This window comes from Gavia stellata, chromosome Z, assembly GCF_030936135.1.
Source record: "Gavia stellata isolate bGavSte3 chromosome Z, bGavSte3.hap2, whole genome shotgun sequence".
Classification (NCBI taxonomy): Eukaryota; Metazoa; Chordata; class Aves; order Gaviiformes; family Gaviidae; genus Gavia; species Gavia stellata.
The window spans coordinates 51,385,116-51,411,017 of record NC_082637.1 but is presented as its reverse complement, the minus strand read 5'-3'; the positions used below and the strand labels follow the sequence as shown (position 1 = coordinate 51,411,017).

At 41.4% G+C, this 25,902-nt stretch overlaps 1 protein-coding gene across 2 annotated transcripts in view; it reads left to right on the top strand.

Annotated features, from left to right (window-relative positions):
- The first annotated feature begins 2,450 nt into the window (after positions 1–2,450).
- The window catches only part of CDC42SE2 (CDC42 small effector 2), an 84,480-nt gene continuing 61,028 nt past the window's right edge, over positions 2,451–25,902 (top strand). The window contains exon 1 of one of the 2 annotated variants that reach the window (XM_059833812.1): positions 2,451–2,466. The gene's annotated coding sequence lies outside the window, so the exon portion shown is untranslated. Of the gene's footprint in view, positions 2,467–15,218; positions 15,254–25,902 lie in introns of those variants that run through there. The other variant, XM_059833811.1, reaches the window with a different exon arrangement.

Sequence of the window (25,902 nt, the reverse complement as noted above, 5' to 3'; positions counted from 1 at the left end):
CACTAAAAGCCAGTTCTTTCTCACATCATGTCTTAAATGCACGAAACTGAAGCGCCATATTGCAGGGCATTCCCCTTCTTGGTTTGTACACTTACCAAACCAGCATAACGTTTCTGCAGAAGTTTTCTGTGTAAATATGCCTACTTGCAACATTTCTATTTAACTACATGTTTTTTTGCACGAGCTCAACAGAATTTCTGTTGGTGTGTCTTCTTCAATATTGCTCTGCTCCTTCTCCCAAGAATTTTTCAGGAGTGGAGTCCTGAGAAACAGAGCTTGAGAAAGAAAATGAACTTGTGGTTAGACTGACTGGATCTGCACCCAAACTCTGGATTAAGTTTCTGGTTTTACCACATACTATATGTATGACCTGGGGCAAGCTATACTGCCTCTTTATGCTGCAATTTCTCATCTTGAAAGTGGGGATGATAATACTCCCTACATGACAGGGTTCTTGTGAAGTAAAGTCCCTTAACAGTAATGAGAAGCTCAAGCAGAATGGATGCAACCATCGCAGCTGGTCTTTGCAAGCATCTGATAAGGGTGTTCACCATCTAAACACGTGCAGCTGAATCACCACCGGCAGGGCACTGGGCTGGAACTGGGACTGGTTTTCAGTGTCCCTGTCTGTGCAAGGGGAGATCAGTGGCTGGGCATGTCTGATGCAAACACTCCTCGCACTGTGTCCTTCTGAAGGCAAATTAGACATAACCACATCTGGTACCTCAGTGGGCACAAAGAAAGACCTCTTAGAAAAATGTCCAAAATCGTAAAAAAAGAGTGTGGAAAAATAGCAAAAACCAACCATGGTGTCAGTTGATGCAGGTCTTATTAATGACAAGAAATCTATATTGTTAGCAAGCGTAAATATCAGGGATTCATACAGACTAAAAACAGAGATCAAAAGGTTTTGAATGATTTTTTTATATGCATGATATCCTTTTCAGACTGTTTTATAACAGTTTGCAGATTTAGGTATAGATCAGGAAATTTTCCACTCTACAGTTGGTCTCTCCAGTCTCTTTCCATGTGATACTATCCACATTCAGCTTACTGGCAACTTGCTAGCACTGCCACATTTTCCATTTTAACCCATGCTGCCGAACCACGGATGATGTGCAAAACCAGGACAAGCAGTGCACAGGTGAGATGGAGGAGGATGGCAGCCTGTCTCTATGTGGAGAACTGCAGCTCGACAGCACTAAGGTGTCACTGGGTAGAGCTGCCCGTCACCCAGTGAGGAAGGCCTGATCTTGCACCTTCGTCATGATTCATATTTGAATCATGCTTGCCACCTTTAGCTTTCTTTTCCCCTTTTTTCTTTTTAAAAGACAATATATGGTCCAGTGGAATGGAGTGGAGAGAGCTCTCAAGAGTTGCAGTGGTGCCATACCTATTTCGCATCAGTAAATCAGTTACGGGTGTGGAGCACTCATGACGAGCCATCACCTCTCTGCAAGGTCAGGTTCATATTGCTGTCATGGACTGAAGTGACTGTTGGGGGACACGTGGGATGGGGAAGTTTACCATTGTGCAGAGGGGGTTTGCTGCTGTCCACAGCCGGGGGCCAGAAGCCAGAGCCCCTTCTCTTTTCCTGGAGGTCCAACACCAACCGCACCAGCTGTCGTGACCTGCTTTCCACACTTCTTCAAGGCCCCTGCAGTGCCAGCACAAGATTTTGGACAGCCAGCTAACGAGCGGTCAGCCGTTCGCGCCAACTGCCCCGAGTCATGCTATCTCCTCACCAAACGAAGGCAGGAAAAGCATCTGAGGAGGTGAGACGACCCCGCCGGCTTCGGAGGATTCCGGAGCGCTGGCTTCGCCCGGCTCCGGACAGGGAGAGCCCATCCCGGGGACCACGCCCGCGCCGGCCCGGGCCCGATGTCCCCCTGGGGTGCGCAATAAGGCCCGCGGCGGCTCCGCGCTCCGCCCCGCTCCGACCGCCCGCGGGCAGGAGCCGCCGCGTCCGGGCGGTCGGAGCGGGGCGGGCAGGGGGCGCTGCGCCGCCGGCCCCTGACGGCGGCTTGAAAGCGCGGCGGCGGCAGCGGAGGAGGAGCGGGCGGAACAGCGATAGGGCTGACGGGCAGCGGCAGCCGTCCTCGCCGCCGCCCGGCTTCCTTTGTCCCCTCCCCTCCCCGGCGCGCCCAGGCCAGCCGGCAGCGCGGAGCGGGCCAGCCTGGGAATTCCCTCCCCGCGCGGCCGAGGTCGCCATCTTCACCCCCTTCCTCGCCTCGGACCCTGCCGGCCGGGCACCCGGGGGCCGGCCGGGTGCGCGGGAGCGGGCCTGCGCCGCGCCCGCCCTCTGCATATGACGGCGGGGCGGTAGCGGCCTCCTCCGCGGATCTCGTCTGCGTCCTCCTCCGCCCCCAGCGCGGCGGGGAGGGGGCGCAGGGCGCCCGGCAGCAGGGGACGGAGGTGCCGGGGCGCGGCGGGCAGACAAAGGAGCGGGCGCCGCCGTGGGCAGCGGTGAGTGGCGGGGGCAGGGGTGCGGGGGTCGCTGCTGTGGCCGCCCCTCTTCCCCGGCGCGACCGCGGGGCAGGTACCTGCCGGCGGGCCGGGCTGCGCCGCGGCCGCTCCTTTCCCTGGGGGCGCGCAGGGGCTCGGGCCGCTGCCGGCGGAGGAGGGGGTCTGCCTCTCCGCCGTCGCCTGAGGCCGCCGGTGTTTCCCGCACCGCCAACCCCGCTGCTGGGCGGTGGCGAGCGAGGGCCGGGCGAGGTGCCCGGGGGCGAGGGGGGGCGTTGCGGTGGGAGCCTCCGGCTCCGCGGGCAGCAGGGAGCGGGCAGCGGGGCTGGCCAGTGCCGCGGGCGCGGCGAGTGATGCTCGGCGGTGATCCCGCCGGACACTCGGAAAAAAGGAGCAAGCAACAGCGTTTCTGGTGGGCGATAAAAAAAGATGAAGGGGGGTTATTTTTCTGGCAGTATTGTTATTCCCCCCGGCAGAGCGTCTGGCGAGAGGGCAGGTGCTGCGGTGAGCAGGTGGGTGGGCGGCGGGAGCGGCGGGGCCTCTGCTCGGCCTGTGCCGGGCACAGGGCGTGGTGGCGTGCCGGGGGTGCCGGGGCGCCTCCCTCTCCCCCGGGCCGCGGCCAGCCGTCTCCCTGACCGCCGTGGGGAGCCCCGGGCAGCGGCGTGAGGGGCAGAAGGCCGCTCCGGGGGGTGCGCTGGGGTGCAGCAGCTATGACTTTGTTGCGCATCCAGAGAGGCGAAGTCGTACTCAGTGCGGTTATTTGAAATGTGGCGCTTGTCTCCTGGGTTAAGCGTTTGGTTTTCAGGCAGTCATTCTGTGTGTAACCTTGTGCTCTTACCGAAATTATAAATCTTACTTTCATAGCCCAGGAGAACATAAGGTCCTGCAACTTTCAGCTCTAAAGTTGAATATGCATTAAACTCGTAAGTCTTGTGATTTTGTTCTTGAACTTGGATGGATGGAGTAATTACTTCATGTTTGTGAGACAGAATTAATTTAAATGAAACCCTAAGCAGACTTTTCCCACGCCCATTGTAAATACATCCCTCCTGGGCTGTGACATCTGGTTAAAAAATAGAAAAGTGAAGAAAATCTGTGAAGCCTGGGGGCAGGGGTTGCCTTAAGCTCTTTTTTTAGGTATATTTTTGGTGATGAGTCTTATTTAATCCTCAAGGGCTGGCAGTCACCTTTTAGCTTAAAACAACGTATAGGAAACACCTGTAAGTGTAATACTTCGGTTACATATAACGAAATAATACTGGTAACTGAGATTAGATGGTGCTTTTTCCTCACTCATAGGGAATATTTAGTCAATTAATTTGCTTAGGTAATCTGATTAATAATAGCTCAGTGAAGCTTCAGATATGCTTCTGAAAGTTGCTTTTATGTTGTTGAAATATAGATGCAGTTTTGAAAAAGGTAACATATACTAAATTTCTATTGTAATAATTTTTTTTAAGGGTGAAAAGGGCTATTGTATATGAAATTGTAGAAGGTGATCAAGCAAATGATTACTACCACTAATGAACTAAGTAGCAGCTCAAATAATAATTAACTGTACAAATCTTAGTGTGTACATAAATCTAATTGTGTGTCAATAGTTGCATCATTGTTCTTAATTTCTTCCGTTAGCTTGGGTGAGAAACTAGAATCTGGATATTGCTGTCCAGATATCTAAAATTACTTTGCTGATGGGTAGTACTTTCTATACGCTTTCTGCTTTAAGGAAAAGCAGCAGTAAATCAGTTATTCTATGTCCAAGAAACTTCCTCGTCAAGTTTCTGTATATCTAGACCAAAGTTGTATAGATCAGAAATTACAGTGTATAGTCTACAAAACTTTATAATGTATTTGTACACCAGAGGGATGAAGAACTCTGAAACTGTTGTTAGGCGTAGCTTGTCCAGAGATGTTACATCTGTGTCCTATGTTATCTTTGATTTAAAGGCTGTTTCACTGAAAAACAGTTGACAATTTACTTATGCTGTCATATAACCAGACAAAACAAATTGTTTTGAAGCTTGCTAGTAATTCTGACCTTATGAGGGTGTCAGGTTCTGTGGTAGCTTGCAGTGTGGTGGTCAGTGGGAAGCCTTGTGGACATGGTGGCTTGTCACAATAGGGAAAAGACAGTTACAAATGTTTTGAACATCCCATCATAGTTTCTGCTGTCCATAAAATAAGTTGAGTTGATTTAGAAACAGGAAGGGGAGAAGAGAAATTGAGTGTGTGTTCCAAGTGGCTTTCTAAGTATTTTACTGTGACTTTTTTTACCTAGGTATCAGAGCTTTCATTGCAGTGATAAAACATTAGAGTAGCGTCGAGAAATCAGATCGTGTCATCTGGAGGCATTACAGTAAGCAAGAAGTGTTAAACATCTCATTTCATATTTTTCCCCAACAAGAAGTGTAATCGACACTCTTGCATTTCTAGAAGGAGTAATGGTTTGTGGTGATGAAATAATGTTAATCAGCAGTTGCTGCTATAATTCATTGTCCACTGGGGAGGAGTCCCTGTAACACCTGGTAACTTGGGCAAGCCTTTTAGAGCAAACTTGCACAAACCTTTTAGATATTTGTGCCAGACCTTTTGACCTTCAAAGGTGGGATGTGAAGGGTTTTATCACAATACACTACTATAAAAACACTTCTTCTTCACACTATTGACATATGAATTACACGGAAAATATATTTCATTCTGTGGTATATGACTGAGGTGGCAGTTTCTTGGAGTTCAAGAATTTTTTTCAAACTATTAAGAACAGTGTTGAGACATTTGCTTTGCTTAATGTGATTTATAGACCACCCTTTAGGCATGAAGCATAATGTGAAATTAAATTATTCAATAATGTAAAAAAAAAAAAAGTACTTCCTGGAAGTACCTCTCTTGCAGGTTTTTTGTTTGTTTCATTTTTGGTGAACTTAGTTTGTTGTGGAGTGGCAAATTACAGGTAAGCTTAGTATACCATATTGCTAAAGCAAATCTCTTGCCAGTCTGTTTTGCAAACTCTGTCATGATTCGCACTAGCTCTATGTGGAGAACCCACTGGGTTCTGGTCAGTGTCACTGAGTACTTGTATAGAATTAAAGTATGACTAACTTTCACTTACTTTTGAGGGATACTTTCACTATTCAAATTAGCTTTCAGCAACTTAATTGCAAGTCTTGATTACACTTGACAACATGAGTCCAGGAACTGAATAGCAATTTATCATCAAATTCATTACTGCAACGCATGTTTTTTACTAGATATGGTTCTAGCTAATATTAAGGTCTGTCGCCTTACATAAACGTGTCTGAATGACCCAGTTATCTTTGGTCACCACCTTACCTCTGGGTATCTTTTTTTTTGCTGTACATCTCTGTGTGCTCAGATAGAGAAAATGGGTGAAGACTAGTGTGGCCCTTCATAGAGCCTTGTTGTACCTTGCTGTGCCATATTCATTAAAATGTGTTTGCTAGTAACTACCATGCCTGTTTAATATTAGTCGTCTTGTGTTTCCTAATCTTAATATTGGCCTGTAAAGCAAATAACTGAGTTTTAAAAGAACTGAGGGTGTTGTGAAAGTGTTAGTCACTGTTTCGCTACCTTAAAAGTCAGAGAAATGCTTTCTTGTATATGCTGAAGGATTGTAGGGAATTGGTTGCTATTTACTGAACAAACGTAGCTGGTACATGTATGCCTGTCTTCTAATGCAACTTTATCAATTCCTGAAGTATACTTAGCAGGGTTAACATGAAGGGTTAACATTTTTACTATTATAACTGTCTTGCTATATTACTGTTGCATTAAAAGTACGGAAGGTAAGTGTACATGACTGCACAACTAAATGATTATTTTTTTCCAAGAACAATTTTTTGAATAGACTAGATGGAGATGCATTAGAAGAGCAGGGACATGGTATTCCTTCCTGTAGCCAAACCTGGGAGGAAAATAAAGGGTGGAGGAGAAATGCATCTCTGAAGGATGCTGATGCTGAGATGGGTGGGTTGGATTCCAAGTCAGTAAATCTGAAGAGAGTCTTTTGAGTATTCAGTCACTTAAAGGTTTCAGGATATTTTGATGCAACAAGTCTGTCTTGTGTGATTACTGTCTCTTGTTTTATTGCATGCCTGGTGATGATGTCAAGAAATAATGACAAATTCAAGGAACACGCAACCTGAAACAAATGAAAGTGGGTAAGAGAGCAGTCGAACAGCTGCACTGAACATGTTGAAGTGGCAGCTTCACGTAAAGAGCAGATTGAAGAGGAAGTTCAGCAGTGAGAAAGCTGGCTGTTAGTATCGAAGAGAACGTAGGAAAGTTGGGCTGGTGAGTGTTCTACAAGAGGGTCTGTTCTCGGTGCCTGTTAACATAGCTGGGTAACTCTGCCTGAGGACCCCTTGGTCTCTTTCTAGTTCAATGTTTTGTGTGCGGTTAGAAGTGGATGTGTGAGATGAAATTACTAGCGCAAGGGTAGTTATTGTCCCAAGAGGAACAGAAGTTTCTCTTGATCGCTTCTCCTCAACTCCAAGAGGATGAGGAGCTCTCCTGCCTGTAATGAAGGCACAGTTAAGGAAGTGCAGACTTACTTCAGAGCACTCTTCCAGCTTCTTTGTCACTGTCACGTTAACAGAAGGGTTTACGAGGGAGATGTAAGGAGGAAGACATAAGGTGTCAATGTGATCATCAGCAGGTTTTGCAGGCTTCTTCCTGGAAACATGAGTATACTGTATTCACTTCCTTCTCTGACTTAGCTTTCTGTCCAGTCAGATTGGGAATATTTGTCATGGTATGACAGAGGGAGAACTGATACCTTCTCTCCGCATGTGCAGTAGTGTGTCGGAGTGGTACATGGGAGAAAGCAAGCTGCTGACAGTTACACTACCTGAAGAACTACAAACTGCTGTTAAGGTTGCTTCATAGTTATGGTTAAGGTATGTTCGACAGACAACTTAAATGGATCTCTGTGGGTTGTGTTCAATGGATGTCTTGCTTATTTGGCTGATGTCAAAAGTATGGATCATGGTATAGGCCAACATCTAGTAATGTCAAAGGTCTATCGGGTTGCAGTTACGTGAGCACTTGATCTGATACTGTGGTTACTAGAAAACTGTCGCCTCAGTCCTTCACTGGACAGAATTTGAATCCTCTCCCCACCATACATAAATTCTAGCAGAAGTGTCATGGCCCATGATGAGGTTTGTTTGCGCTGTACAAACCATTGCCTCTACATAGAGGAGAAACTGCAATTCGTATTTAGGAGGATTCGTATTTTAAAGGAGAAGCTTTCATCTAAGCATTAAGGGGCTCCTAATGGTGGGAGAAGATTACATGTGGTGGTGGCCACTCTGATCGAACAATTTTTAACAGCATAGACCTGTTATAGTCCAAACAAGTATGCATTTTAGTGAAATAGTATGTAAATTAAGAATTCCTTTAAAGAAAATATATTTTTCTGAAAGTGACATTCCCACTGATAGCTATTGAAACGTTGACAGAGATAATGGGCGATTCTAGATTATGCTTTTTATACTGAATGTATGCTATTTCTTTTCTCAGATCCTTAAACTTATTCCCTTTCTTTCAGGAACAGAAACCATAATGTAAAAGCTTTGTTGCTTTGTTTCTACTGGTTGAGGTCATATTAAGATATTTTTGTCAGTGTTCTTCTGTAAAGACAGCTTTATCAAACTATTTGTGGCTTATTGTTTCTTTAAATGTAACTTGTGTTTGCATCTATTCAAAGATGCTGAGGACATTTCAAATACTGTACTGTTTCAAAATCCCAGGCAGCAAATTTTGCAAATCACCATGGTAATATGTGTGTGTGGGAGGAAGGCTAAAGTCAGAATCTGCTTTAACAGGATCTGTTAATATGGCATATGCTCAGTGCCACTAGCACTGCTTGTTCTTGGATGTAGATATGTTCTTTGCTTAATTAAAAACAAAGTAATATGATGCAGGTAATACTGCTTATAGTCTGATTTTTTAATCAGATGGGTTTTTTTGTGATTCTGAAACTAATCCACTGGAATAATCAGATATGTGGGTAATCATTGAGTCTTTCGGTTCAGGAAATGGCATATAAAGTCTTGTAATCTAGCAAAGAAACTTAAAAACTTCTTTGCTGCCTCTCTGAGAATGTATGGATAGGCTTAAAAGTCAGTGTTTTACAACTGGAGCTACATATCAAGGACACTTACTACTGGTAGCTCATGTCCTAGTGATTTCTGCCAAGTCATTGTGAATATTTAAGGTTCTTGGTTTTGGGTAAGCCTGTCTGGATGCTTTTGTACATGCAGTTCTTGCCTTAGACACAGAATTAGTTCTGAAGTGTAGTCAATGCTAGTTTAAATAAAAAAAACTTAAAAAAGATTTTTAAGAGGAACTGTGTTCTGCTCTAGAGTGCTGAAACTGGTTCTTAATAATTACCCTTATTCAGTGAGTCCTGATGACAGATAAACTTATAAATTGCTATGAATTTATACGGCAACTGGCTGTTGCTTTGTGTGAGGGACAAGAGAAGTTAAACCTGACATTTCTTGACTCTTTACTAATGTAGTTTAAGTAAACTGAAAAAAAAGGGAGCCTTGGAAGAATTATGATATATTTTCACCATTATTATATTGATTGTCTCAAATTTTAATGAGTTGCAGTAACTTACTAGCTTAAAAATAATGTCCCACTGCTCTTGAGAATTAGAGGCATTAATACTGGTTCAAAATGCAGACGAAGTTATAATGACTTATGTTAGATGGGCTTCTTCACTCTTTCACGGCATAGATAAACTCTATAGCAAAACCACCAAGTGGGATGTGGAGTTGAAATGCTGTCTCTGCATCAGAGTTCAGGTGAGTCGGGAGGCTCATGAGAGCTGCCTGGGCCACCGGCAGAGTGGAGTAGTTAGCCTGGTGTGACAGGAATGCTCAGTCAGACTGTCCTGAACTTACTGTAGGTCTGAGCCATCTGTGTGTGCATTCACATCACTTGGTGTATTTTGTTTTTACGACACTATTCGCTTGTTACATGCAGTCTGTCATAGGAATAATGCTTATTACTATGGCATTTTTCTTCTTCAAAATGCTAGGTCTGCTTTTGAGGGGGTAAGTGTGGGAAGTGATGACTTTGAAAGTCTTTGCCTTAGGAAAACAAGTTGCGTTTTTTTCAAGGCTGTTTTTGCGAAGGCTGGACTCCACTGTATAGCCAGTGGAGCTGTTTATATAGCTAGTGACTTGCTAAGTCCTTTCTTTGCATGTTGAAGAAGGAGGTGTTTAATGTCCCGTAACAGGATATCTCTCTTTCTAGTTCTTTAAAAGACAAAACTTTAGGGTCGATAGGACTTCAAACAATGATCTATTGTAGTTTTGGATGGGTTTTTTTGTTCTGTTGATAACAGAAGTAGACAGGTTGAAGTAATGTACAAGATTTGCAATAGCACACAGGTTGACTGTCACCTGTGTGCTTTAAAGCGCACAGCTAAGGGATTATTCATACTGGATTTTGAAGCAAAAACTTAAGTAAAATACATCCTTTATCTGATAAATCAGTTAAGTTATTCATGTCAGGTCCTCAAAGTCTTGGCAGGTATGAAAACACAGTACTTGCTTCTGAAAAGCATACTATTAAATGCACCTTTCCTCCCACTAAAACCCCTGACAGTATTAGCCTATTTCAGCCATTTCCTTATGAAAAAAGAAAGCCTTTACATACAGCAAAAGAGATCACTGTTAGATTTAAGTTGTATGGTAGTACAATAATCTGAGAAAGAAGTATTAGCGCACAGATACTTTTTCCTTCTCTTTATGAAAGGCTTAGCATCTCAAACATTGTAGGACATAGTGAGTTTCTCTATACTAAAAATCCAGTGTGTCTAATTGGAATGAAATATAAGATTTCATGCCTTACATAGCTGAATTTCTGCACTCCCAGCCGCTGACCCAGGTGTCTTTCAGTCTTCTCCTTCGTGTGTTCATACAGCGTTGTCCATTCATCATCCAAGTAGACACACCTATGTCACTGATAAGTCAAAGAATTTCATTAGAACAGAGAAGAAATAGGAACGCTTGATGCCTGCACAGATAAACATGACCTGGAGGTCAGCCTTCTATGTGTCTGACTTCTAGTAGCTTCCAAGAGGATTATTTGCTTTTTTCTTGGGGAGATTTCTGGAGGCCAATGGAGGTAAATGTAAACATTGTAAAATATTGAAATGTCTTAATGTTGCTCTCTTCTAAGGATCTCTCAAAAACAATGTTTGAGGTGGGGAAAAGGTATTTAGAGGTAAGTTCAAGTAGGCTACTGTCCCAAGTCCTCTTCTAGGCTAAGTTGGTGAATAGAGATATCATCTTCCTTCAGATTTATCTAACTGTAGACTTCATCCCTACATTGTCCTGTAAAGGACTCTAATTTTGAGACTTACATTCTGCTGATAGGAATAGGAGAAACTAAAACGAGCTTTCATGATTCTTTGTGCCTCAATTTACATTTAATGTTACATACCTTATGTCTCTTTTGCTTCCAAATGTGCGCAGCTCTGAACTCATTGACACTTACTAAGTCCATTCACATTCATTATGGCTCTTTTAAATGAATTGGTGTACCAGTTATAAGCTTCATAATTAAATTATAAAATACGCTTTTCTCACTATCTGTAGTTTTCTGTATATATGTGACTTTGCCGTTGACTGGAATGGAAGGATGATTGTAAATCCGTGTGTATATACTATGTATGTCTAGAGACATGAAAATTACTCAGTAGGTGCAAAACTAATCCTTGGTATTTTTTTCCATTTCTGTTTTTAATAGCTTGCGAAAGGATGAAAAAGTCAGATCTTCTAATGAAGATAACAAAACCCAATGTAAAGTTTACATTATCATTTTCTTATGGATAAACTGGTGAAACTGCTGCAGTTCAATGTCTGGACTTTTTTTTTTAGTGGAAAGGACTGCATGTTTGCAGGTTATTTAACTCTTCATCTGTCAAACTCATGGCCTCTTTAGCTTAGAAAATACTTTTCCTTAAGACACAAATGCATTTTTAAAGCTCACACTTTGCATATATAGTGTCTTTAAGTTCTTTATCAAATTTCAGCCTGTTCTGTGTAATAAGAAAACAACTTAGAAAATGTTATGGGGCTGCACTAATGATTTTCTCTCTGAATTTAACACACTTAGTAATAACAGAATTAATTTTCTCAAGTCTGTTAATGCGTATGACATTTTTCAGGCTGCCCCATCAAAATAGTCGTCTTTGGCATTTAGGTTCCCTAAAAGAACTGTATCCCTTCAGTAGAAGTGCTGTACTAATAGATATGTTTCACCTTTCTAAGGTAATCTAATTGTCGTTTATCATATTGATTTGTACTTTGTCATCTTTGTTTTCACACACAGGTTATAATCTGAACTTCTCAAAAAGGCTGGCATGACTTTTATAAGCTGCAATGAACTAAGTAAAATAAGAAATCATCTGAGTAGATAATGTCAGGATAATGATGAAGTTGCCTGCTAATGTTGCAACATTAGCAATTTCTTGTAACTGGTTAAATCAGTAATTTAATTATTGTTTAGAAATACAGGAAGTATACAGAATTGTTAGCTCAGAAAACAAGGCTTCAGACAAGCATAAAGCTTCAAATTCTCATGCAAATGCTAACACTTAGACAATTGCTGTTTATAACTGACATTCTTAATGAATGAGTGACGTGGGCAAGCCTGCAATAAGCTGTCCAGGCTTCGTAGAAAGTGGTTACAGTTTGATTAGTAGCGTGCATTGGCAGTACCTGCAGACAACTGTTCTTTCCACTCTATTGGCTGGTAGTCTATGCCAGTTCATTTAAAAGCCTTTCAAGCCAGAAGTCTACTATTTATAGAAGTGGTTTTGTGAATTAAATTGTCCATTAGGACGTGGGTTTAGTCTACAGGCTTGATTCATCTGGGACTCTAAATAGCTGTGACATGATGACTTACAACTACTGGTCCAGATCTCATTTGTGACTGACTTTTTAAAAATGTTATTGTACAAGAACGGCTTTCATTGTTCTGTCCTGCTGCTCTTACAGCATGGCCCTAGATTTCTAATGCTACAGTTTAGGAACGTGTAATTCATTTATTTTCTACTTAGTCTGTTTTTCTTTAAGGAGAGGGGTGGAGGAAAACATTTGCCTTGCAAGTAATAAATATAGACATTCTTATAATCTATCATTACCTCATTTGTATAAATACTGTTACATAGTGAAATGGCTTATACAGAATTGCAGCCTCTACATGTTTTTAGGATGTTATGTGTATTATTAATGTGTACTCTGTGCTAACATCTCATAATGCAGAATTGTCTCAGTTTTCTCGCAGTAAAATTTGCTAATATGAATCTTTCTCCACTTCGATTTCAGTTGCATTGCATTTGGATGAGGAAGTCCATGTTTAACTACAGTTAAATCAGTTGTTTCTCGTATCTATATATCAGATTTTGTCCACGGAGTCTTTAACTAGAAGGTAGCCAACTTGCAGTGACAATTCAGTTACAAAACTGACATCTACTCTAAAAATGCATATTTGCCTTGCGGGCTATAAGGATTTTATTTACTTTCTTCCTGAATTTGTTAGGCAACCAATGCAGTGTCATGTGTTAAAACTGGTTGCTCAGCTGTTTTGTCTGAGGAACTGCTTATTGTGATATGGTTATTTTACCAGGGTAAAGAAAAATCATCAAAACTCTACTTACAGGTATTTGGAATATAGTTTATGTGGACCCCAAGTATTATGATATTGAAGTGTTTTCCCTGTATGCCTCTGTTGCTATGTTGATAGCCTCCTGCTTTGCTCTGACTAGATGTCCCATCTTTGGGACCTGTAGTTCTCTAGCCCTTCATCCAGTAACTCTACACCTTTTATATAGGCTGTCAAGCTATTGTTCTGTCAGTTAAAGTTTACTTTTGTCTCATCTTCATTATTCTGAGGTAACTAAAGATAAAGAGTAAAAAGCTGTTGTCTGATTCCTTAGCCAAAGGAAGGAGACTCAAATCTCATTCTTTCCAAGAGTCTCCCTGTGTCATTGTCAGGGCTATGCAATCAGAAAACATTATTTTCACAAAGGCAGTTATAGCCAATTCCTAATAATGCTCCTCTTAGTAATCCACGGTTGTGAAGTCTTTCTTTTTTGACCACCCAGATTTCTATCCTAACAAAAAAGGTGATCAAAGCTTTATGTCTATGACATGCAACGCTGTCCAGACAAGTTTCCCCTTCCCTTTTTTCCTCCCCAGCATTCTTCTCTTGATTTACCATTTTTCTTCATTTATAGTCTATTTTACCTGCTCTCATCTGGCTCAGCTTTTTGTTTCTAGTCCATAAATTTGCTGACAGTCTTTTCTGAAAACTACAGGGATAAAGATAAAAACCCCTTAATTTTACCTTTTAAATCTGGCTTGTGTCAGTCTGAGAAAAAACAGAAGACTCGGTTCCCTAGTTTGTGAGCAAGGAAGGGCTGAAACATGACAAACAAGCCCCCACTGAAAGTCAGCAAGCAAATGTCTTGCCATGTAGTGTGAAAGATAGAACACCAGGGAGCTCAAGTGTAGAAAAGAGTGGTTTGTTTGGTGTTTCTTTTAAAAATAAAATCTACAAAACATTGCCCTACCTAAAATAGGAAATGCATAAAATGTAATTTACTACTACTTTTACTTTATTTTACATGAACATTTGAAGTGTGAACTGGATTGTTTGGAGTTTTCACCGCTTCTGTCTGTTTTGAAGCCCATTTCTGATATATGAATGCTGTCACAACTTGTCATTACAGGTGGATGCTCTCTGAATACAGGGGTGTTCTGGTTTGTTGGGTTTTTTCAATACAGGTTTAACAACAGTAAATAATCAGCTGCTACTTCAACAGCAGATTCTAGAGCAGTGATTCTTCTTGTCACCCAGAGCCAGCTCTTATGAATGTGTTTCCTTTCTGTTTATTGCCTGCAGTACTTGTAATCCATCCTTCCTTTTACTGAGAACTGCTGAACTTGTTAGCAGATGTCATGGACAATAATTCAACAACAAACTTGTTTGCTGAATCTCACATATGTCATGAGGCTTAACTGCCAAGTTACACATTCTTATTGGGCACTTAGTACAAAGCAGTTATTTCCTGAACTACCCGGTATTGCCAGTGATCGGAAGGCTGATCGGTAAGAACAATTATCTAACTAATCTTGCACACAGAAATGTTGGAATATACATCTGGTTTAGGGCCTTTCCACCAGCCCCTGCTAATATTAAGATTTGACCCTAGCAAAGGGAGCAGCCAAAACTAAGTAGTTGCTGCTTTTGAACCCGTGCTTCTTATTTACTTCCTTTGACTGTCATTCTTATTTCTATATACATGAATTTTACATATATTTTGAAGTGTGTAATTATATATATTTATATATGTGTGTAAACATACTAGGTTAAGAATAAAGAGTACCCAAGAGTGCGCAAGTCAGTGAAGGTTTCTTCCAACACTGCAATGAACAAGGTAGCCTCTAATCCTTGAATTCATTCAGAAATGGCAGTAGCTCAGCCATTCTGCCATCTGTGATGCTCTGCAAAGGAGAATAGTTGGACAAACTCCTGACTCTCCCTCCTGGTAGCTGTTTTCTTTTCTTCCTGCTAACATGAAGTTACATTGCTCTTCATTACAAATAACTTGCATTAGGAGCTGTAATAGAGTTACTTATGCCATTTTTTCCCTCCTTCCTTGCTCTCTAGAATTGGGGATCTCTTCAGTGAATAACTTGCTGCCCAGAGAAAGGACTAGAGTAACTGAAGTTTTGAAATTCAGGTAGGCAGTACTGTGAGTTTACTTTTCACTTTAAATGTTGAGGTAAACATAGATGACACATGTATGAATATTCATTGTGGTACTCAGACCATCAAAGCATGATAGGGATTTTAACCTTAAGTAGATTGGATCTGGTTTCATGGCTCTTCTCATTAATTCTAAGCAGCATTTCAAGTGCCTCCTTGGCGATGAGCCACTAATAAGAAGTCCAGCAGAATTATGATATGCAAATGTCCTTTGTGCTCATAATAAAAATAGATTGATTAATATTCATATCTAATTCAGACTAACTTAGACAGGAGGTCCAGGTACTTTGTGACCCTCAATTTAATGAATTATTTTTTACAGCATTAAATTGTCTTGTTGCCCCAACAGACTCTGGTATTCATGGTATAGGCAGCCACATATACTTTATCTAGATTTTCTTCCCTAATTTTCTTACCAAAGTATATTCTCGATGAATTTACTAATTACTTTATGTCAATTTCATATTCCTATTCCTTTCTTCAAAGTAAGGCTTCTAAATAGGTCTCTAATACCTAATTCTTCAATAAGATGACAAAACTCCTTTGGTGTTCTATGTGTGATACCTTTCATGGCTTTAATAATTTAACTTGCAATTTAATATCATATGCTACTGTTTGTCCTGGTTTGCTCAGCTTTGAAGGACCCATCCAGCTTGACTTTACTACTTTCTAATTATCATCAAGTACACATGCTTTGGTGTGGTGTTAAATAATGCAGATGAATGGCCAGTGTTTTTATCAGCAGAATTTGCCTCCAGCAAAATCCTGGGATAGATCTATTCCTATTCGACTTTAGTAAGTGATACAATTGCAACACATTTATGTAGGGTTAATTTCTGTGGATTACATGAGTACTGATGGAACAGTTAAACCCTGAAACTGCTGCTGCTTTCTTACAAGCTCAGTTCTGTACAGCAACTGTAATTTTAGAAGCTTGTAAATTCTACTTCAATGTGTTCCTTTACAGTTTCATATTTTACTGTCTAAAAATCCAAATGAACTGTGGAGAAGGATTCTGTTAGGTAACAGTACTTTAGGAAATGTGCATAAAAATATATTACACGTGCTGCTTCCTCAGGAGGAGGTGTAACTTGTGGAACATATTGCACAATTCTCCGCATTGAGAACAAAGCCTGCAAAACATTTCATTTCTCAGGCACTACGTAATAAATATATTTCTATTTTACCTTATTCTTTGTGCTTCTAAGCACCATTCACAAAGTATGTAATTAAAGCAGCAGTCAAACGATGCTTTACCCTAAAAATACTCAAAGTATGCTGAATTTAACTTAAATACTGGTAAATGGCTAACGTCACATTTTCTGTTTCCTTCTTTCTCTTTCCCTATCCCCCTGTTCCTTTGACAACTCTGAAGTGTTTTCAGTATGACTGACGATATCAGACATGTTTGGGCTTATCCTTCATGTTGTGCATTTCCTTTGTATGAACACACCTGTTTTTTTCAGCTCTGATTTCACTGTTACTTGTAAAATCTTTCTGCCAGAGAGCCTGGGGAAGGAAGAGTCTGCACATGAATTTACCCTTGAGAAGTATGTGACAAGGAGGTGGTTTTATTACTAGCATGTGAAACTGGAAGTGTAAGTGGCATACCAAAGTGGGAGCAGGGGCTGCAGCCTCTCCTGCTGGCCCTGCGGTTCCTCCTCTGGCCTGCTTCTTACTGCTATGCCTCAGGAGCATCCACAGATGTTTATATACCCACCCTGCGAAAAAACGTTTCATTGCAGAATGATAATGGGGTGTGGGATGGGGAATCTCTGTCCTTGAGACTCTGTCAGGAGGGGGGAGAGAGAAGAAGGAAATGGTAGCCCCATCAGGTAATTTTAAAATAAATAAAAAACCCTACCAACCCCATAAAACCCCACAACCAAAAATCCCACCCTGTGGATATAGATGAAGGGGGGAGAAGAGAAGGCAGGCAGTTGAGTAGCAGATGTAGTGGTGATAAGGGCAGGTAAAAGATGGTGATGTCTTTTTGAAGAAGATGACTGAGAGGAAAAGAGGAGGAATATTTACTACTGGAGGAGAATAAGGTCTGTACTGCAAGCAGCAGGAGGAGGGCACGGGCATAGAAGACAGCTGATGCAGGAAGACCAAGTGGGGAAGAGACAGGACTTCCGGAGCACTGGCATCAGTCAGTGGTGATCCCCCCCAGAGCAGGGGGAGGCAGGGAGCAAAGAGGACTCCACAGTGCGAAAATACGTGTATTTCATTCTTATGCCAGAAACAAGTGAAGTGCAATGGGTGTTCCAGCCTGTTGGCAGCCCTTCTGTACATGCTCCAGGAGTGCTGCAGGAAGCTTCAATCACAGGTCAGGAAGTACAGCCTTCCTCACTTGCCTTGCTGGCAGCTGTGAAATTGGGGAGTATATAATCCTCATAAACATGTCACGGTATGTCCTATTCCAGCCTAAAAAAACATGCTTGAAGTCCTAATATTTTTCTTCATTTATCTTAAGTGTTTTGAGTTTCAAACTGAGAGTTTGTAAGACAGTAATTCAGGACAGTGCACCAGGGCCATTCCCTGCTGTCCGTCTACCTAGAACTCTGCATCTTTTCCCTCCGCTATTCCCCTGCAATTGTGTGGCTGGACTTTTATCTTTATTGACATAGCCAGTATTTCTCGACTCATGACTTTGACGATGTGGTGGGTGGATGTGCTTCCAGTCATGTCAAGGAGAAGGCATTAAGGCTTGTGGCTCTTCATCATAGTTAGTATCCTCATCTGGTCTTACGATGCTCTGAAACATATACTTTGCAGCTGCTTAGAGCAAACCCAGAACAACCTGAAAAAAAGGTAGAAGTGTCTTTTCCGTAACTTTTCTAGTATTGCTACTTATCACTTAATTCACTGAAGGTCTAGAATACTGGGGTGGGGGAGAAGGTGGGAAAAAAGTCTTCTCTCCCTTCTGGAGGTAGTGTCAAAATGGTAGTGGATTTTAGATAAATGCTTTTACACCAGCAAATGACTTGAGTTTGTTAAGGAAACCCTTACACCATTCACATCTAGCACTAAAAGCTTCTGCACTACACTCTTGCAGCAAGAATTCCTAGCCTAAAATGTTAGCAGACTATTCATGTGTTGTGTTTGTATCTGGATACCACCACAGAAAAGCCTGCATATCTTCAAAATCTGAAATAGGTCTTTTCTATTATGTTGCCTTTGTAGTATATGGTTTTTAAATTTGGTTCATGGGGCGTCTTTTCTGAGTAAGATTTTAATGGATTTTAGTTTCCCCTGTAAGGAAGTGTTTAGACTTCCTCCACCACACTTTCATCAATTCTGTATGACTCTAATTTTCAATTTAATAATTGATTCCTGAAGTTGGAGCAATGGCAAAAAGAGAAGTTTTGGTTCACTCATTTAATTGAAATTTATATGTGCTGTTCACTGTAAGGGCAAAGGAAAAAAATTCACATAAGATGTTGTTTTTTAACATTTTGTTTAATGTATTACTTCTGTTTTTCAGTTTAGCTTAACTTCTACCTGCAACTCCCGAGTTCTGATCATTGCATTAATCCTGTAGAATAACTCTGGAGTAAAACAGGTGCAAAACTGTGCTCTTGTTACTCCATTTCAGATGCCTGTTTGTACAAATACTCACACTTAATTACTACTGTCTCTTGCACCAGCTGTGCTTATATCTGACTGTCCTCCACTTCCTTCATTGTTAAACTTGGCTCACATTACTGGGCTGTAGCTGGATCTTGTGACTGATTCGGCTTCTTACGTAGGTCGTCTTACATAGGTTTTCAAAAATGGTTTTGTTTTTTCCCTGAAACATTTTGTTTGCATTTTGAAGTAGAACACAGCTGATCCAATTGAATGGTATTAATGCAGAAGTCCACAGCGCAACTTTTGCTGTCACTTCTCACAGTAAAGTGGAACATGAGGAACAAAGTCACTGAAGCCTTGGGCCAGTGAAAACCATAAAATGGAAGAAAGCTAGGAATCAAAGACTGTCAGTAAGAAAATGGCTGTTATGGAAGCCAGCTTTCATTACACCTGTCTGGATGAAGAGAATAGTAAACAAAAAGTAGGATAGGAATGTGTCAGGAATATCAGTTGATGTCTAAATTAGATGCTTAAACTGGTTTGTCCTCCTTTGTGGGTAAGCCGTCCTGCAGCGTAATGGGGAAGGGAAGCGCGAGGCCCACGAAGAAATGATGCTAGGAAGTACACCTGCATGATGTTCAGTTACTGTAGTTTGAAATATTGAATATCCGCCCTGAGAGAGCTTTCATTTTTGAGGTTTTATATTTAGACTTATTACTACCTATAGAATGTAATTTATAATGATACTTAAAGTATCTCTAACAGATTGGGAAGTTCTGTTCTAGAAGATTTATTTTTTTTCTTTCTGGAAGTACAGTCATATGCTGTAATCTTTTCCTTAAATTGGCTAAGCTTATGTACAGGGTGAAATACAGCATCCTGAAAAACCTGGAGTGCTTCCTGCCCTATTACACTGTACTTTGCAATCATATTTTTGTTTTTATATGTGATTTTATGCAAGAAAAAAATCTGCCATTTTGTAATTAAGGCAGAAAGCCTAAGAAGCCCAAGAGTGTAATTCCAGCTTTTACCAGCATGAATAATCACATCTCCACAGAAAATGCCCCAAGCCCACAAGGTACATAACACTCAGGACAAAGTGCTGTCTGCAGTGAGAATGCCAAGTACTTGAATGCTGGCATACTGTTTCCTGGGAGAGCCCAGGCTGAGTGTTAATAGTCCTTGTCACAAATTGTTTAGTGCTTACTGTCCATCTTCTGTACATCAGATTCGTAGTTACCCTCCAATAAGCAATGCATATCCATTCAGAATAGCTACCAGATGCATGTGTTAGTCAAATTAGATTGCTGTAGGTACCAAATAACTAAGAAACCCTATTCTACAGCATGACATTACTTGAGATATTTAAAATCTAGTAAGTTAGGTAGCTCAGAGGCAGAGAAGAGCTCATTTGAAGTCTATGAATCTGATCTTTACAGCAGTCTGCATGCAAAACTGAACATAAGTGGAGGAGATCTGTTTCCCTTACCATATTGAAATCTTGTTCTTGAATTCCGGGTGGAACTTCTAACCATGGCCACTGTCCATTTTCTTCAAAAGGAGGAAAAGGATAATATTCTCTTCTGTATCAATGTTCTAGTATGAAGAAGGAAAGAAGTAATGAACAGACTTTTGCTAATGGCACAATTTAACTTTCAGGTTGATCTTTGCTACAGAAAATACTTTTGCACTCTGATGTCTGCTTTTGGACCAACAGTTGTTACAGCACACTGAAGGATGGAGAATGGATTATTTTCTAGCTTTGTTTTTTGAAATTACGTACAGCTTACTGGGTACTCCATTAGTAGGAAAAGTAGGAAAAGCACGTTAAGCTATAACCCTTGAAGGAGGTATGTGTTCAGTAAAAGCTTATTTAGGACTTTGGCATATAGATTAAAAATACTGTCTTGAGAGTCTTACTAACATTCAGCTTTGGACATGCAGATTTCACAGGTGTCTTGCTTCCTTTCTGTAGTTTCACAGACACCTAGTCTGCCTGTTTACTCATGTCCAGAATTGTTGCAGTTTGGTTGAGCCATTTGGATGCTGCCCTGTGCCCAGGAGACACTGATCTAGTTTCTTGGAATATGCTTCGTTCAAATCATATTAGGCTTCTCACAAGACACCATTCAGCGATGTCATTTTCTTTTTAAAATATAATGAGCAAGGTAACTTCTTGCTGCTCTGGCTTCCTTAAGCATGAGCTAGTAGCTGCAGCATTTTTCAAGAATCTGCTTTCTTCTTTTAACTGAGGCAATTCAGAAGAAGCACATCTTGTCTTTCTGTCTTTCTCTGTATTGAAATGTACATCAGTCTTTAATCCTTCTAGTCTTTCTTGATTCCCAGTTGTTAATCCTACCAGGAATGTTACCTGTTTACTCAGTAAATGGCGGAGGAAGGGTAAGCAGGCCGATATTTCCATTATTCCTGTTGCATAATACATCTGTGCCTCTCTCTGGCTGGATTATGCATGACCGACCACTTAAGGCTGGTTTGTTAGACTTCATGCCAAGTATTTGTCAACAGTTATTCTGTCAGTCAAGTTGGGTTAACCAACTTTAAGTATGAATCATGTTGCAGCGGGATCTGGACGGGCTGGATGGATGGGCCGAGGCCAATTGTATGAGGTTCAACAAGGCCAAGTGCCGGGTCCTGCACTTGGGTCACAACAACCCCATGCAATGCTACAGGCTTGGGGAAGAGTGGCTGGAAAGCTGCCCTGCAGAAAAGGACCTGGGGGTGTTGATTGACAGCCGGCTGAATATGAGGCAGCAGTGTGCCCAGGTGGCCAAGAAGGCCAACGGCATCGTGGCTTGTATCAGAAATGGTGTGGCCAGCAGGAGCAGGGAGGTGATCATGCCTCTGTACTCGGTGCTGGTGAGGCCGCACCTCGAATACTGTGTTCAGTTTTGGGCCCCTCACTACAAGAAGGACATTGAGGTGCTGGAGCGTGTCCAGAGAAGGGTGACGAAGCTGGTGAGGGGTCTGGAGCACAAGTCTGATGAGGAGCGGCTGAGGGAGCTGGGGTTGTTGAGTCTGGAGAAGAGGAGGCTGAGGGGAGACCTCATCGCCCTCTACAATTACCTGAAAGGGGGTTGCAGAGAGGGGGGTGTTGGCCTCTTCTCCCAAGTGACGAGTGACAGGACAAGAGGAAATGGCCTCAAGTTGTGCCAGGGGAGGTTTAGGCTGGATATTAGGAAAAATTTCTTTACTGAGAGAGTGGTGAAACACTGGAACTGGCGTCCCACGGAGGTGGTGGAGTCACCATCCCTGGAGGTGTTCAAGGAACGTGTGGATGAGGCACTGTGGGACATGGTTTAATGGGCATGGTGGTGTTTGCTGGTTGATGGTTGGACTCAATGATCTTACAGGTCTTTTTCAACCTTAGGGATTCTGTGATGTTTGGAGGCTGAACTGCATTTGTGCATCCTGAGCACATTGACTTGTTGGTGCAGGAGTTTGAAGAACTGAAGAGTGGCCTCAGACTGTAAATTCCATAAATCCCATTGACCGGCAGAAGAGGGATGCTGCTTTTGAATTCACTCAGGCAGGAAGATAGTGGTGGGGGAGTTGCAGTGGCTTCACTGGGGTTTTTGTTTGCTTTTTGGTTAATATGAGCGAATTAAAAAATGAGGATGGTAATGCCAGCCTAGCCTCCTTTTTACGACTAGTCTTTTCAAGTCGGTGCCAGTATTGTTGGGGAAGATGCTTTTACTGTGGTGAAGTGGAAATGTAAAGAGGAATGCATGGGTGATAGTTACTTGCTATACACTTGTATGAAAAGATGCCAATTTCCTTATGCAGAAGAGGGAGTCGAAGCATGGAGAAGCATTGGGGGGCGGGGGTGCCAGAGGAGTTTTTTGATTTGTAAAAGAGCAAGCCAAAGCTGTAGTTGAGTAGCACCTGCTTCTCAAAAATCTGTCAGGCTTTGAGTGGAAACTGCTGGGTACTTGGCGCTTCTGAAAATCTAGCTCCCTAACTTTCCAGTTGTATTTTGAGATGCTTCTAACATAAGGCTCCTAACTTGAGATGCCGTAAGAGACTGGGATGCTGCTGTATTGAGTGTTTTCTGCCTGTTAATGGGCTGTGACTTAACAAGTAAATGAAAAGCCACACTGTGACATGGATTTCTGTAGTCCCAGCTGATTTTTGAAGTGGAGATCTCCAGACTAGTTTGTACACAGATGTTGTTACTTGATTTATCTGTTGTAGGGAAAACAAACTCATAGAAGATCACTGAAATTTCTCATTGTTAACAGAGTTGCCACAGAAGAAAAATATGATTTATTGTCAAAATTTCATTATTTACCTTCAGATAAGCTAGTCTAGAAAATTATTTTGTCAACAAGTGCTCTCATAAATACAATGGTTCCTTTGTTTCTGTACCCTCTTTCTTCTGCTCTCCATCTACCTCCTCAATACCTCCTGCACTATCTTTGCCTCTGGATGTTTAGATACATTTCAGCAGTGCTTCTTAGTGCAGTGGGTTATCTGTTGTGGTATCATTACAAGTGCTTTTACTTCTCATTTTTTCAATTTTTTATTGTTTAAAACCAAACAAATCTCCTACCTTGTTCTTTTACACTGTATGTGAACTTCAGGCCTGTTTCATGAGTATTGTTTCTTCAGCTCTGCTCTGCCTTGCTTCTCCTCTCCCTCTCCTTCCTCCAATATAACACTATAACCTTTCCTGTTACCTTTCTGTCTGTTCCTTTCAGCTGCTTGTACCTCAGAATAGCTGTGGTGATGCTGTTAGATGGACCCAGAATTTGAAGGCTTCTGGATAACGTTACATTATGAAGTCCTTTGTGGGATGGCATGGGAGAAAACTGTAACTACTTCTGTTTTAAAAGCCTTGGAAAAAGTTGCTAGCTCTGCAGAAACTGACTATAGTGCCATTTAAGGACAAGGTGCTTGGTATGCGTTACTAATGTAGTAGTGGAGGCTCTTGGATGCTCTTTGTTAACCTCGTACATTGTATTCCTGTGGCTAGTAACCCCTTGTAAAAAGGCATCAAATTCCCAAATGGAAAGCTTCCGTTGCAGAAAAGTCTGACTTTGTGTCCCAAAACGGACTGTTACAAAAGCATGTGCTTGTTCCAGTCTCTAAAGACTGATATACTTTCATTTCCATATATGTTTAACAAAGTCCTGTAGCGTTTACTTACCGGAAGCTTCTACAGTACGGTAGCACTGCAGCTATTACTAATTTGGTAGTTCAAACTGAACTCAAGTGTGGAAGTGGTTTTTTGTTTGTTTCACTGCTTTTTTTTTTTTTCACATAGCTGAGAATCCTCTAGAAGGAAGATACATTCACATATATCCAGAAATAACAGCTTGTTTTGCAGAAACCAATTATATTCTGAGGACGTGTTCAGTAACAGAGTTATTAATAACAAGCAGTTACGAAAAGAAGAAACGTCTGTCACTTCACAAATTAAGAGTAGCAACTTCTCAGAAAGCTTCTAAAAGGCTTTTCACTATTTCATTGTCCTGCTATTAGTATTTGTACATCTTAGAAAGTACTTCATTTCTGAGGTATTGAAAATTCAGTATTACAGTAAAATAGGATATTCATCAAGAAGTAGAATGAAGTATTTTAGGTTATTGTTTTCAGAACTTCTGCAAAAAGCCCAAACACTTTGTCTCTTTCCCCATCAAAGTACCAGTACAGAATTAATGAGTGAAAGTTGATGACCACACTCACTATTATTACTGGTGTTGCCAGCACTGTCTAAACTTCGCAGCTGTCTAGGATATCAGTATATTATAAAGCAAGTTTAAATCAGCATTTATTTTGACATCTCAGTCTCAAGTTGAGGGTGATAGCTTTGTGCACATCTCACTAAAGCAATGGGGATGCTTGAGATATCTATCTATATATAAAAATATAATATACACACACAGTAGTTAATTTCACATGTTAAAAAATGGATGTGCTAGTGACATAAAAAGCAGATTTGCTCTCTCAACAAATATCAGCATTATTCACTACACTGCATGTTCAAGAATTACAATTGTTTCAGGACCACTGTGTGTTATTTTACCACTCCTCTGACTCTTACCCCTCTTTATTCTTCCAGTTACTTCTGGCTTATTTGCTGCCTAATGTGAAATACGTGTGTTGGTGTATTGTTTTTTTTCTTGGGCTCTAGCAAATACATACCTTTAACACGGAAGTTGTTCTTCCTACCACCAGTTCTTCTGCCATCCCAATTACAGAGCTATGCGATAGGAGACAGAGAGAAATATGAGATCAGGCTAGAAAAAAGAGCAGGTGAAATAAAGTATTAAAATACATAGTATTGCCATAGTAAGCATGGTACATGTACTTTTTTTGACCTTGTTGTATTCCTACTTTTAAATATTTGAGAGATTCACATGGAAGAACACCCACTATTGTAGGTTAAGGCATCACAAATTCTGGATTAGAAGAACGATTAATACGTCTGTTGCACTAGAAGTTATTTGAGTCATGGTCCTTGAATAATACCAGTTTTATTCTTTGGGATAGCTTTATTTAAACTCCTGACCATTTCCCCCTTCCCACAGGTTATTAAGTGCTTCACACAGAACTGAGATAGTTTACTGTAAATGTGTTGCTTTTTTCAAAATGTGAACTTTTAAAGACGTGCCCTTGCAGAAATTAGGCTTGTTCATCCCTGCTCTCCTTTGTGCCCATTCAGAAATAATCACATGGGGCTCAGAGGCCTCAGTAGAAGTATGGAGAGGAAACACATTAGGGAAGATCTAACCTGTTTCTCAAAAGGTTACCAGGAAGTAGACTAGACTGTCTGCATATGTCCTGTGTCAACACAGAGTTAAAATAATCATACTTCTGTCTATGGTCCACTGTTAAATCACAGGTGTCAGATCATGGGACAGGTAGCAGCCTTTTAGTTTCAGACTGTATCTGGAAGTTGTCATATGCTGACTCTGGGAGTGTGGTTAAGTGCATAACCTTGCCAGGACCCTCTGGTAATCTCGTGGACAGCAAACGCTGCAAATCCTGTCACCTTCTATGGAAAGTTGGGTTCCTCAGAGCTGGCAC